This window comes from Mixophyes fleayi, chromosome 5, assembly GCF_038048845.1.
Source record: "Mixophyes fleayi isolate aMixFle1 chromosome 5, aMixFle1.hap1, whole genome shotgun sequence".
NCBI lineage: Eukaryota > Metazoa > Chordata > Amphibia > Anura > Limnodynastidae > Mixophyes > Mixophyes fleayi.
The window spans coordinates 97,592,442-97,608,018 of NC_134406.1; the positions used below are offsets into that span (position 1 = coordinate 97,592,442).

At 44.5% G+C, this 15,577-nt stretch overlaps 1 long non-coding RNA gene across 2 annotated transcripts; it reads left to right on the top strand.

Annotated features, from left to right (window-relative positions):
• The first annotated feature begins 6,089 nt into the window (after nucleotides 1-6,089).
• Nucleotides 6,090-14,217, top strand: LOC142157711 (uncharacterized). 2 transcript variants are annotated; one of them, XR_012692582.1, is made up of 3 exons: nucleotides 6,090-6,343; nucleotides 8,157-8,442; nucleotides 13,995-14,217. It is a non-coding gene; the product is annotated as an uncharacterized LOC142157711 (long non-coding RNA). The 2 variants fall into 2 exon arrangements; XR_012692581.1 differs by having other exon boundaries at nucleotides 8,225-8,442.
• The last annotated feature ends 1,360 nt before the right edge of the window (nucleotides 14,218-15,577 follow it).

Sequence of the window (15,577 nt, forward strand, 5' to 3'; positions counted from 1 at the left end):
GGCCGACCCCCAGGGGATCAACCTCCGCTCTGCCATATGTCAATACCTGTCCTCTTGTAGACTTCTTAGACTTGCTTCAACCACAGTGGCGCATTTGAGCAAAGATGTTATAGATGAGTACATTGAAGCAGCCAATCCCAAAAGCCTTCCAAGGCTCTGGGACAGGACGGATTTTTAATGTATTATCACAAAACGTTTGCGTCTTACTTAATCCCTCACCTTCGCTCCCTGATCAACCGTATCTTGGACGGGTACCATTTCAACCAAGACACCACCCTGTCACGATAATTGCAATTCCCAAACCAGGAAAGGACCCCACAATCTGCTCTAACTCCTGCCCCATATGTTTATTGAATACAGATCTCAAAATATTTGCTAAAGTGCTCACTCCTCCCTGGTCTCATTCACCCTGATCATGTGCCCTTCATCTCATCTAAGCAGGTTCATCTTATTCCATTCAGGCATGATTCATCTTATTAATAAATCAAAGGTCCAATCTTTGGTGTTTTCTCTGGATGCAGAGAAAGCCTTTGATAGGGTCTCCTGGTTGTAAATGACTCTTATCACGATCTGCCTCCAGCTGCTTTGCAGCATCTCCTTATAGGATGCTGCTTGTCTTTCTCAGCTGTTTGCCTAGAACTGTGTTAGTCTTTGCCACAGTTGTGTTCCTAGATGCAGTACTTCCATGCCATCAGAGGTGCTGCTCTTCCACTATGGACATTTTTCCCTCACTAGTACCAGTCCAGATGTGCCAGTTCCGGCCGCCAGTCCAGAGGCGCCCGCTCCTGTCGCTTGTCTCGAGAAGCAAGTTTTGGCCGCCACTCTGGAGGTGCCAGCTCCTGTCACCTGTCCTGTGGTGCCAGCTCCTGTCACTTGTCCTGTGATGCCAGCTCCTGCTGCCTAACCTGAGATGCCAGCTCCTGTCGTTTGTCCTGTGGTGCAAGCTCCTGTCGCCTGTCCTATGGTGCCAGCTCCTGTCGCCTGTCCTGAGGTGCCAGCTCCTGTTGCCTATCTTGTGGTGCCAGCTCCTGTCGTCTGTCCTGAGGTGATACCCTCTGCCTCCAGTTCTGAGGTGCCATCCAGTTTCAAGGTGCAGGCTCTGCTTTCACCTGAGTCTCCTGCCATTGTCTTCTATCCTGAATCTCCTGTCATTGTCTCCGGTCTTGAGTCTCTAGTCTCTGTCTCCAGTTCTGAGTCAACAGCCTGCCATGGAGCCTGAGTTTGGAATAGGCCTCGAAGCCCCGCTCTAGATAGACTTACCCCCAAAGAGGTGCGGAGTCTAACGGTATAGAGGTATTCACCAGGGATCCCCGCAAGGGAATATGGATTTATCTGCTCTCTAGCCACAGGTCGCGGTTCTCTAAGGGGGATTAGAGCAGGGTGAGATGGAACTGTGGAGTTTAGCAGGACTGCTGAACGATAAGTGCAGAGGTTCAGGTGAATGGCAGTGAACCGAAGTACTGAGGCCTTGGAAAGCGAATAGCTGAGAACAGGAATGATTATGAGGCACAAGGTTCCTGCAACAATACCGCAGGTCTTGATCATGGAACAGGTAACACAGGATAGTAACTGAGAGGTGTTGAACTACAGAGAACTGATGTCCCTGGAAAGCGAATAGCTTGAGGACGGGACCGATGATGAGGCACAAGGTTCTTGCAATAACACCACAGGTCTTTATCGTGGAACAGGTAACACAGGATACCATTGTGCAGATGGAAACCAGAGAGAACAGTGTTCTAACATGTAAGGAGACCTGAAGATCTGGCAGCTTAGTAGAGAAGCAGGTGCTTTAAATAGACAGAGCTGACAGGCAAGAAGTCAATCAAGAGAATGCAGAAAGTTTTGAAAAGACCATGGGGCAATTGTATCAAGCTGAGAGTTTTCCGGTGGGTTTGAAAAGTGGACATGTTGCCTATAGCAACCAATCAGATTCCAGCTATCATTTTGTAGAATGTACTAAATAATTGATAGCTAGAATCTGTTTGGCTTTTCAAACATGCCGGAAAATCTTAGCTTGATACATTCACCCCCAGGTGTGCGCATGCTTAGTTCAGACCAGCAAGTGAATGCAGGAAGTGAGTACCAAGGAAAACAAGTAATAACAGTGACCAAAATGCAGGTTAGCTGGTGCAATGTGTGACACAGCCTGATGTCTCCAGTTCCGAGTCGCGAACCACTGTCTCCAGTTCAGAGTCGCCAACCGCTGTCTCTGTTTCTGAGCTACAACCTGCTTCAGGGAGGGTACTGCCTTTACAGCCTGCTTCAGAAAGGGCACTGCCCTTCCAGCCTACTTCCGAGAGGGTGCTGCCCTTCCAGTCCACTACAGAGAGGGCCCTGTCCCTTCAGTCTGCTCCAGTATGGGCATTGTCCCTCCAGTCTACCCCAGAGAGTGCCCTGTCCCTCCAGTCCACTCCAGAGACGTTGCCGCTTGTTACAGTCCAGCCTGAGTTGCCTGTTAATACGGTCCAGCCTGAGTTGCCAATCAATATGGTCCAGCCTGAGTCGCCATATAAGGCGGTTCAGTGCGAGTCACCAATTAAGGTGGTGCAAACTGAGTCGCCACTTGACAAAATGCAGCCTGAGTTATTGATCGGTGCTGTCCGGTACGAGGCTTCTCCCAGTGCTCTCTGGTCTGAGGCTTCTCCCAGTGCTTTCCGGTCCAAGTGTGCCCAGTCTGGGCCGATCTCCAATTATGCACAGTTGGAGCCGTCTCTTGCTGAGGATCACCAGTCCGAGACATCTCTTTCCGAGGGTCATCGGTCCAAGCCGTCTTTGCCGAGGGTTTCCAGTCCAAACTGTCTCTTGCAAAGGTTCTCCAGTCAAAGCCGTCTCTTGCCGTGGGTCTCCAGTCCCAGCTGTCACCAACTTTTGATGGGAACCTTTCTCAACTTAGTGCCCTTCTGAGGTTTTGTGCTTCCTATTTTCCCTCCGTACCTAGCCTTGTCAACAACCCAAAAAGGCAGGTACTGTTTCTGTTATCAAATTTTAAAGGCGAAGCCTTGGAATGGGCAAACCCCTTTATCGAGATTAAGCATCCCATCCTGTCTGATTTACAACTCTTTGCTGAAGCATTGAACAGGAAGTTGCGCCATCCCTCGCAGTGACAACTTGCGGGTAATCAGTACATTCATTAATATCTCCTATCACCTCGGTCTAAGAATTACCACTGTTCTCCACCCAAGTGGTTCAGGCTCCCATTCCGAGGAAGTCTGGGAAAAAGAAAGGGCGAAAAAAGAGAGGAAAGTCTGCAGTGCCTCAACTCCCCTCTGGTATGATTTCCATCTCCTTTCCTTCCTTGGATGAGGACTTCTCTACCCAGACTCCGACTCTGGACTACGATTCAGACTTTTTTAACCATTTTACTGTCACGATCTGCCTGCAACTTGCTACTTTGTGTTGGGAGCTTCTGCCTCCAGGACTATTGGACTTTATTATTGTGTTCATTGTATATGTTATGGCAGTACCTCTAATTCACCAGAGGTGTTGCTATTGTGCCTTATTCTTTGTTATTACAAGGGATTAACCTGTCTCACTAATTATCTCCTGCACCTGGGTGTTCCCTTATACCTGTCTCTCTCCCTCTCCTGTGCTGGTCATTGTTGTTTTGTTGCCCTTTCTATGGTTTTGTTCTCCTGCTGCTCCTGTGCCTCCGATCCTCTCATTTTGCTGTTAACACCACTTCTTCGGATCTCTCTCCGTTTACTTTGCTGCCTGTGTCTGCAGGTTTCCACACAACCAGATTTTCAGCCTTATCAGAAATCTCTTGTGCAGTTTCAGCTATATTTGGTTCGTACTATTTATGTTCCCTCTCACCCCTAATCTTTGCCTTTGAACCCCTGACGTGTTGGATCCGTGTCAAATTGGATATTTCTAGCAATACCCCCGCTTCCTCCATATTTAAAATATCCTTATTTACCCTCACCAAACCCTTGGTCAAAATTCATTTCCAGGAGCTATCTGATTTTGGAGCGGCCTCGGGATAGAAGGATAACAACAGCAAATCTGAGGCGCTGCCCTTCCACCTACCTGGCCTCCATAAACAGTTTATTAAGCTCAATTTTAACTTACAATGGAGGGCGGACTCAATAAAGTACCTGAAGTAAAGATCACAAAGTCATATGACCTCCTATATAAAGCAAATTTCCCACCGCTGATACATAAGCATGAGCAAGACCTCCTCCATTGGCGGAAACATTTCATATCATGGGTAGGGAGAGCTAATACCATTAAAATGGCTGCACTACCTAAATTTATTTACCTCTTCTAGACCATGGCCATCCTGTTGCTGGCCCGGACTCTCTCAACTCTTCAGACTTCATGTAACAATTTTATTTGGAACAATCACAGGCCCAGGATTTGTCGGGACCTATTTACTAGACCCTGTATGTCAGGTGGCTTTGGATTGCCTCTTTTCTGTAGATGCTGTAGATACTATCAAGCTGCCCACCTTAGCCAACTTATATCCTTGCACGTTCCTGCACACACTAAGCCGTAGTTCGACCCTGAAAAATGGCATGCTCCCCGCCAGCTCACTGGAGTTCATGCTCTGGTGTCACACATCAGACCCACTGATCAATGGGATCTCCGCTGTTACTCACCTTGTGTATCTACTACACTGTCCATTGTGGAAATGACCTCCAAAGTCCTTAGTTAATCCGATTCTACTTATCCATGGTATCCTCTGTTACAGTCTTTGGTTTTCATCACAGTCTCTCTCATTACCTCTTAAGTGAACTGGGACTTGTGGTCTGGGAGCTGCAAAGTCTAAACTCCCTTGCAAGAGCCGTTGGTGAACACCTTCCTTTCCATTAGACTCCGTGCCTCTTGGGAGGTAGTACCAATTTTTAGCAGTCGGTACAGGCATTCCACTGACCCTAGTGGACGTGATAGTAAGATCTGGCCACAAAATGGATCCAATCTGAGACCCATTCGCAAAAGACATGCTGCAGCATTTGGTGGGAAGAGTTGAGCAGCAAGATGCTGCTCAGGTTCATCTATTTCAACGCCTTCAAGCCTTAATTGCCCATGTGAATAACTTGCAGACCACTCTCCCCATTCCTCCACAAGCGGCAGCCATTGTCCCAGAGGCTCCACCGGCGGCAGCAGCTGTTTCTTCCCTGAGACTGACTGCTCCTCAAAAATTTGATGGCAATCCGAAGTATTGTAGAGCGTTTCTCAATCAGTACTCGACCCACTTTGAACTACTTTAAGAAAACTTTCCCCGATTGCGCAAAAGTGGCCTACATAATCTCCGTATTGTCTAGACAGGCATTGGCTTGGGCGTCTCCTCTATGGGAAAAAGATAACCCCATCCTCCGGGATAGCAAAGCCTTTATTTCAACCTTCAGAAAAATCTTTGACGAGCCAGGTCAAATTTCATGAGCGACCTCAAGCATCCTCAGTCTTCTCCAGGGCTCTCATTCTATTTCTCAGTACGTAATACAGTTCTGTACTCTTTCAACTCAACTCCAATGTAACAATGAAGCCCTAGCCGCTGCTTTCTGGCAGGACCTTTCAGACCGTATAAAGGATGTCCTTGCTTCCCAAGAATTACCTTCCTCTCTGGACGTCCCTAATTTCTCTTTGTCACCGAGTGGACACACGCTTCCGAGAAAGATCCTTTGAGAAGGACACCTCTCGACATCCCACAATCAAACTGGCTCCCCGGTTCCAGACCCCCAGTTCCCCAGAGGAATTTGGCTGCTCCAGACTTTCTCCTAAAGGAGAAACAGAGAAGATTCTCCAATAATCTCTGCATCTACTGTGGCGAGTCTGGACATCTCGTAACCTCATGTCCTAAACGTCAGGGAAATTCAAGGCCCTAACCTGCTCGGGGGAGGTCAGGGTGGGGACATCGAAAAATCCTCTCCAAGTTTCCATAAAGCTTCTGTGTGTTCCATTCCTGTTACCATCCGTGGGTCCTCTACTCCATTCAATTCCTAAAACATTTTGGGCTTGGGGGCAGCAGGGAATTTCATTTCTGCCAAGATGGTCAAGGATCTTTCGTTACTGTGAAGGAGCTCCTATATCTCCACTGATGACGCAGTCGCGGTGGGCGGAGCTTGAGCCACGCATAATGGGCACTAGCATTTCACTGCTGTTATGGCTCCACAGTAAGTTCTTTGTTAGCACCATGTGCTAGATAGGAAACAGAAGGCTTTGAGTCATACAGGCCGTATCTAGTTGCGGGGGTGTGGCAGAGGTCAAGCCCTCCCATCTGAAGCAATGCATTATGGGTAAAGGTTTATAAGCCATTGAGACAAACATATCACTCTCATTCCATCACTCCACACACACACATACTTGGAACCTCTCCCACACCTGGAACCCTGGAGACATACCAGTAAGCTATATCTGTAACTCTTAACTATATGAATCCTTCATCTTCTTATATTTAACTCTATGGAGCTTTAGCCTTTTCACATATACTTTCAGGAATGTTTGCTAATTGCATTACAATGAATTTCCATCCTCCTCATCTCGTTCACCCTCTATGTTCTAATGTTATATCTTTCTCTCTCTTTCTCTTAATCTTTCTTTATCTACCACTGAAACAAATATCTGTTTATTAAGCTATATCTGTAACTCTTAACTATATGAATCCTTCATCTTCTTATATTTAACTCTCTGGAGCTTTAGCCTTTTCACATATACTTTCAGGAATGTTTGCTAATTGCATTACAATGAATTTCCATCCCCCTCATCTTGTTCACCCTCTATGTTCTGATGTTATATCTCTTTCTCTCTCTTTCTCTTAATCTACCACTGAAACAAATATCTGTTTATTTTACCTGCAAATTCTAATCCCATCCCCCATCTTTCAAGAGCACATGGCATACACAATGCATCCTTAACACACATACATTCTCTGTCTCTATACACACTCACAACAATGAATACTCACTCCTATACATTTCTCTTACAGCATATATACTAGTAAACACACACACACACACACACACACACACACACACACACACACACCAGAATAGGATATTGTAATCCAACCCCCCATCTTTCAAGAGCACATGGCATACACAATGCATCCTTAACACACATTCATTCTCTGTCTCTATATACACTCACAACACGAATGAGCAATACTGATGAAATACTCACTCCTATACATTTCTCTTACAGCATATACACTAGTAAATATATACACACACACACACACACCACAGAATAGGATATTATGTACTTACTTCTGAAGTTGTAGCATTGTCTGTTTAATCTATAATGTATTATCTGTAATTGTATGTATGCATTTATGTTGTAAAGTAAAAGACTTGTATCCTTATGCCTGTTTTGTATGTTTAGATAACTGGAATCAATAGGATGAATGGATGTTTATATAGATAATGCATTATAGTGAGGTAAATGATAGATTGGTATTTATTTAGCGATTAACACATAAATGTGAAATATTTGTGTAATATTTAGGCGAGATGTGTGTGTATATATATATATATATATATATGTATATATTTATATATAGCCTTGTCAAACACAGGAATCGCGTAAGTCTACGGATTTCTAGTTGTCATGCGCAAGCATAACAACTGGGCCACCTTGTTTTTGGGTTGCCATGGTATTAGGCGAAACCTCAAAAGGTTGAGTGAAATAATGCCTCTAAAGTAGATCTGAGATGTCACGGGTGCGTATTATTCGACGTGACTAAAATAGCGAAAAAGACGCAAATTGCATTATATCCCAATAATTAATGAGATTGGTCATTAATAAGATCAAAGGTATTGTATCATTATTATGGCGGGTCCCAGGATCCTATAACAATGGCGAGCCAGCTCAAACTGTATTAATTATGATCTTCAATGGCCAAGAAGACCCATAATTTATTGCAGCAAACCTATTCTTATTTCTGTATTTTATTTTTTTTTTTACATTTTTCATAATGATGAAACAAATGATCTTTAATGACTGAATTATCTCCTCAAGGGAAAATAGGGCCAATCTGCCTATTTAATGTTAACATTTTTTTTTTTTCTCTAGGTGGACTAGCGATTTAGTGTTGTACAAAAGTAGGTTTGATTGTGAACTAACTTGAGAATTTTTGGGTAAATGCAATATTTTTTCTTAAATGGCTGTGTTTATCTTATGTAGAATACGATACTCGGTTATTTTGTTCTCTATTTCAGGGTAACATCACACTGACCCTGAATAGCACAGAACCATTAAAGGCACCTCAACCTCATATTTCCATCAGAAACTCGTCTTTGAAAGTTGTCTAGCGGGTACGTGCTTCGGCGACGCTTTGGAATTCTGAGTAGACGGCGCGCACTGGTCACCCCGTACAGCCATTAGTCGCTCTTTTGGCTGGGTGAATTCAGGTCTACAAGACGAACCAATTGACTTCATTCCCACGCAACAAACAAGGAAGTATTTACACAGGTCGTTAAATCAGTCGTTAAGATCATCAAACAGGTAGCTATGGATTTCATTAATATCACTAAACTTGCAGAAGGTAGTATGTTTAATCCTGTCATACCAGCTAGTTATACATCTGCAGAAAATTTATGGGCACAACTGCTAGAGCAGGTGTACAGTCATGACAAATTGTCTATTAATAAACAAAGTGTGTTTAGGAAAACCCATAAAAGGTTCCAAATGTTGGTTAAATTAGTCCAGGTTTTTGAGGACACAATTTGGAGACCGGAGCATGCAGAAATGATAGCTAGAGGTATGTTGACTAAGAAAGTAAATGTAATGAATCAGGAAGATAGCTGTAAAAATTGTACTGATAAAGATAAGGAAATCGCTGAGCTATGCGCTGACCTTAATACTGCAGATGATCGGATGGCTTCTACTGAAGACCATAGTTCACAATTACAGCAGGACTTAGAAAGTAGAGCCCAAATGATCATGAATATGCAGGGTTTGATAACTGATCTTTCAAATTCGATAAAAGAGCTATCTAAAAGTAACCCTCGGGTGGACTCTACAGAGTTAATACCCACAAAACAAATTTGTGTTTTTAATAGGGAAAGTGGTAGTTCAGCTGGGTATCAAGCAGACTTATCTGGCTTGGATCTCACTGCACCACTACTTGATACGCAGGATGTAAGATCCCCTGGCATTTACCCAGTGTTACGCACACTGGAGTACACCCCAACACCGGTGGGAAATACTGTTGGTGCACGGGCACAAGACCAGAAGAGTGGATGGGATGTTATAGATTCCACTCCTGTCTTAGGGCCAAGCAACAATGGTAGAAAGGATTTGATCTCTTTCAATCAACCTTTTACAGGTAATGACATAAAGAGAACAAAAATCCTCTTGGAACTCAAAAGAGAATTTCCTCAATATGATAGCAGTTTAGACCCTTTTACCTCATGCGATATTTTTGAGGGCCATTGCACTCAACTAGGTGTGTCCCCAGAAGATCGCATGGATCTCTTCAAGTTGTGGCTACCCACTTACCTTAGTCAAAGGTATGAGACCACTGGGGACTCAGCCCCCGGGAATGGTCGCTACCATGACAAAAAGGAAAGAATAGCTGCCCTTATGTTACTGACAACAGGGCATAGGGAGGTAACTCCCAATATCTTAGATAGTTTCAAACCTACAATACACCATGAACCTTTAGCTTTATGTGGTCGGTTTGAAGCTATGTATAGGACTGTAACTAACGACCATAGACCCCATATTCCACCGGGCATGATTCGCGCATTTGTGGAAAAATTTACATACACAAATGTCAATCTGCGAACAAATGCTCAAAGGGAAACTACACTTGCAGGTGCAGCTAGAATTATTGAGGAATTCAGACAGGAAACTTTGAGATCCAAGAAATCTGTACAAATTAGGGAACAGGGTATATCTGGTGGTGTAACGCGTGATCGCCGCCAGACTTATCCTGAACATCGCCCTAAAGATGTTCAGCCATCTGCTCCACCAGCAGAGGATGAAGATCTAGTCTGCTACAAGTGCAGACAGAAAGGACATAGTAGAAGAAACTGTCCTAAACAATCTCGTTACACAGCTGGAAACACAAACGGTTTCCAAAAGAAATATAATAATTGTACAAGGACAAAAGGTCCATCAGTTGCACAACCACTGAAGTGTGTAGCAGCTGTAAATGTGCAAGCAGATAAACCGTCTGCTTCACAGGTAACATCACAAAATAAAGAGGTTTCAGTCTGTGCAGTAGAGGTTCCAGTAGCAAATCTGGTGCAGACAGACTGAAGGTCAGGGGTCCCAAAGGAACTAATTCCGCTATGTAGCCTGGTATTGGATCCTTCTGGGAGACCCCACATCATGGCTAAAATAAAAAATATTTGGGTAAAAATCATGCTTGACACTGGAGCTGAAATCTCCATCACCAATGTGGAGCATGATTTGAATCCAGATAGCCCTCAGTGTGTTGTGATCGGATTTGATCACCAACAAGGGGGGGTGACAGCCCACAGGATTGATAAAGTGATTGTAGAAATCAATGATTTCTCTTTAAAAATCCCAATGTGGTACTACTCAGGATCCGATAACATTATCGGAACTGATGTAATGACAAAACAGGGCTGGATATTGGATCTAGCAAATTGTATGGTATGGAAAGGTCCCAGAAAATCAAGGATCTGTGTGATACAGCGACATGATCTGGGTCCACTCATACATGCAAATGACAGGAATGACAATGGACTTGTGCATAAATGACCAGAGGTCTCACACAACACAGACCTTGAGCCTATTGTGTACAGGTATCCGGAATTATGGGCACAAGGGAAAAATGACTGTGGAAGGATGGTTGATGTTGAGGTGGACATACAAGGGCCGGACCCACCACCTCAGCGTCAATATCGCTTCCCTCCTGAAGCCATGGACTCTGTAGTGGAAGCTGTAACTGACCTACAGTCAGGGGGGGTGGTCATAAAGGGAAATTCAAAGTGCAACAATCCCTTATGGCCTGTTAGGAAGAAGGAGACGAACACCTGGAGACTCACAATCGATCTCAGGGTTCTGAACAAATACACCCCCATGTCAGCGCAGTTAGTTGCAGAAACCCCAGACATAATGGCAAGGGTAAATGGTAAAAGCCAGGTATTCTCAACCATTGATGTGGCAAACGGATTTTTCTCTATACCCTTAACAGAAAGTTGCCAGTACAAGTTTGCGTTCACTGTACGTGACACGCAATACATGTTCTGCGTTTTTCCCCAGGGCTTTCACAGTAGCCCAACTTACTTTCATCAGGCATTGGCAAAAGTGCTGAGTGTTTTCTCGCGCCCAGAATGCCTGTTACAGTATGTTGACGACCTACTCCTCCATACAGAGACCATGGAGGAGCACTTAGCCCTCTTACAGGAATTGTTAGGCCTCCTGTCACGTGCAGGACTGAAGCTGAGTCCTCACAAGGCAAACCTGGCTAGGTCAGAGGTGATATTTCTAGGGGTTAAGATTGCTCATGGAACAAAGGGTATCATGGCCGCCCGCGTGGAAGCAATGGTTAAATTACCCAGGCCTGGCACCCTGCAGGACTTACGTAAGTTCCTGGGGGTTGCAAATTTCATGAGGGAATTCATAGAGGACTTTGCTACCAAGGCAAAAGCTCTCTATGAATTACTCAAAGGTGAAAAACCCTCACTGAAAGGTTGGGCGGAAACACAGGAGAAGGCCTTTACAACACTAAAAAGAGACCTCTCCTCTGCCCCGGTACTAGCCACCCCCCACCCAGATGGCAATCTGGCCATCCAAGCGCATGCTGGATCAGAGTCCATATCAGCGGCTCTCCTGCAAGAGGTGGGTATAACAACTAGACCACTAGGATACTTCTCAAGACTTCTTTCACCAGTTGAAAGGGGTTTTGATGAGTGTGCAAAACAGCTGGCAGCCATACATTATGCTGTCAAAGTGACAGAGCATATTGTAAGGTTTAGACCACTTGCTGTGCAGACACCTCACTCTCCATTAACTCTTCTACTCCGGGATACACTTCCTGGAGTCTCTCAGCAGAGGTTTGGGAGATGGATAATGGACCTTAGTGGACGGAACATCAAAATCTGTCACAAGGCTAAGTATGTTCTGTCTCAATTGTTAAACACAACTGGAACAGGGCATGATTGCGGTCTATTGACACATTCCCTTACAACACCTTTCTTCAGGCAGATAGCGCACCCTGATGACAGAATCATCTTTGTTGACGGGTCACGCTCTCTAGTGGATGGGACATATGCGACAGGTTATGCGGTCTTGGATGAGACCACTGGGACCCAGAGCCTGGTTAAACTTCCAGGTCACCTGTCCGCACAGCACGCTGAGTTAGAGGCTGTGAAAGAAGCACTTTTTCTTCAGCCCCCAGGGCGGCGCACTATATACAGTGACAGTTCGTATGTAGTGCGATCTCTAACATCACACTTAGAGACCTGGCAAAAACGTGGATTCGTGGACAGCCAGAATAAACCTCTGGCGCACGTTTCAGTTTTAAAAGAACTTTGGGAATGGGGATAGTCACATCCTGATGAGGCTGCAATCATCAAAGTGCCTGCACACCAGAAAGGGAACAACCCCTTAATCCTAGGAAACAATGCAGCGGATGAAGCAGCAAAAATGGCTGCAATATCTGGTATCTTTTGTGATCCAGATGCTGCATTTTTGCCCTCATTCCAGGTGGCTGTACGCAGGAAAGTCCTCAAAGAAGGACCGGTGTCATTTGAAGAGGAACAGGCGAAAGACCCTCTTCTTATGACACTCAGAAATTCACCACAGGATCCCTGGTCTATCAGACAGGGTATCTTGTGCCATGGATCAGGAGAAAATTTAAATACACTCCCAGTAGTCCCTTCACATCTCCAAGAGGAGCTGACACAGCTCAATCACCAGCTCCTGGGACACCCTGGTCGGGATAAACTGTTGTCTCTACTAAAGAGTAAATTATACTGGCCAGGAATGTCCAAAACAGTAGAGTGTGTGACTCAACAATGTCTTGTATGTGCCCAAATCAACCCTAGAGCACCAGCTCTCAAGCCAGCATTACAGCGTGTGCCTCCAGCAGAGGGGCCATGGGCAGCCTTACAAATTGATTTCATAGGACCACTACCAGCAGGCAGTCGCAATTGCCGCTATGCCTTGGTAGTTGTTGATGTGTTCTCGAAGTGGGTAGAAGCCATTCCAACAGTGAATGACTCAGCTACCACTACAGCACGGGTTCTATGGGAGCAAATTTTGTCACGTTGGGGAATCCCCAGGATCATAGAATCTGATCGTGGAACCCATTTTACTGGCAAGGTCATGAAAGCACTTTGTGAACTACTGGACATAAAGCAACGATTTCATGTTCCTTATCATCCCCAGTCAGCAGGGATAGTAGAGCGCATGAACCGGACCATCAAGACCCGGTTAGCCAAGGCATTGTTACAGAAGGGATCTTCTTGGGTAACAGCTTTACCGGCAATACTTATGGGTATTAGGGCAACGGAAGCATCCACAACAGGGATCACTCCATTCGAGCTCATGACAGGTCGCAAAATGCCACTTTGCTTCCCCAATGAGCCTCAGCTGTCAAATCCCATTAAGGATGCAATTGCTAGAGATGTGTTCCTACAACAGGTACAAGATAACCTGAAGGGACTGCTGCCATATGCAGCAGTACGGCTGCACAAACCCTATCTACAGGGGGAGACCCCAATGCCCCTTGTAGGAGATTTAGTAATGGTCAAAGTTTTCCGTAAGGCAGGTCCTTGGGATGCAAACTGGGAGGGACCATATCAGGTTCTCGAGACAATGGGTGATACCATGCTGAAGGTACAGAGGCCTGTGACTACCAAGAAAGACTCTCAGAGGAGATGCAAGGTATTGTGGGTCCATATTGACCAGGCAAAAATCACTCGAGTCTCCTCAACCCAGTAGAGCATTTGTGTGCTCATTAAGTTGGGAACTACAGGGGAGTGTGGAACAATAAAACCATCTTTCTAAAGGTTCTAGTAAGGAAAATTAAAACCTGTCCTTATTGAAAAGAACTAGACTCATGCCTTTTTTCTTAGCAGATCATGGAGCCCAAGGAAAGATCTGTGACACCAGCACCCAGAGGACACCATTACAAATCTTATTCCTCCGTGGGAGCTCAAAGGTGCTCAGTATACTGCCATCTGAGCAAACTAGTATTACAGACACTGGTAATACTGGTAGGTGTGGTACTAGTGGGTTTTGCTACTCCTCAGAATAACGAGGAGGACAGGGGTTGGTCAAATGCAACACAAATAAGAAATTCCCAAAAATCGAATTCTACTAACCAGCTAGAGCTTTTGGTAGTAGAATGTAAGGAAGGGAAAATCCTAGAGCCCTACTCTAATTACAGCTTCGTGGCTGGTCAATGGTATTTATATGGGTTTTGGAGATATGGTTATGCAGGGGATAAGGTCCGACACTATACCCCCAAAGAAAATGTGTCTGCCAATCAACATGATCTACATACACTCTGCCTTAAAGAATATAACCATTATAAAGATATTGATTTAGTGCCAACTAAATCTGTCAGGTGGGTATCAAAGAATCCTCATTTACCACGCTTTAAGAGAACACCATATAATATAACAGAGGTACTTTGTACAAAGCAGGGAGTACTGGACCCAGAGGATACTACAGGGGGAGAATATGATGGATGGTATATTCTAAAAGCCACCTTCATAGGATCTAATGCTCAGGATAGTCTGCGTGTTCGAACATATTTTGATAGACCCATTCCAATTATAGGTACTATAAAGGGATACTGCATGTTGAGAGATTCCCAATTGCTAATCACAAGAGAATCCAAATATGCCCAAGGTCACGTTCCCACAGATTATTTACAAACTAGTGTTATGATAATGAACTTGAACTGTAGTAACACAGGCCAAGCTATGTGGAATAACAACCATGGGCCAGTAGACATGGAAGGCTTGTACAGAGCTGCCATTTTGAAAATTAAAACAGATGCAAAAAATCAGAAGTACATCCGGGTAGAGGGATCACCATCTATACGGTCTTTTATGATAACAATTATGAGAGATAAATGTGTACCAGAAGTTGCTGGATATTATTTTATTACATATGCCCATTGGGAACCAGATAAGCAAATGGTTATGTTAGATCTAAACCCCTGGAGGTGGAATATAGTATGTAATGGCATAGATACTCCGATAATTGATGTATGGATGGATGGTACCCCTATGACTGAGGAGTACAGGAACAGATATGTGTCTGTTGACTGGAAGGACCCTAGTGGCAGAGATATTAACTTTGATATCAACATTGACGGACCTTTAAAATGGCCATTCTGCGAGGTAGCAGATGAAGGGTGTTGGACATTCTCTCAGTGGACTTATCTCTCTAAAACAAAACCTGTTAAATATCTCTCCTTACAACCAGGGGATAGTGACCAGTGGTATCCGTTTAAAGGGAGAGGACAAGTATGTGTAACTGTAGTCAGAATACCCTATGAAACAGAAGTCTTAGAACCAGTCAGGCCACATTTTGATGACTGTAACATCCCTATCCATAAAATAGCAGATGTGATAGCGCCCCAATTATCATCTCCATGGACAATAATAACCAACGTCAAATTTATGCTATACACTTGGAGAATTTC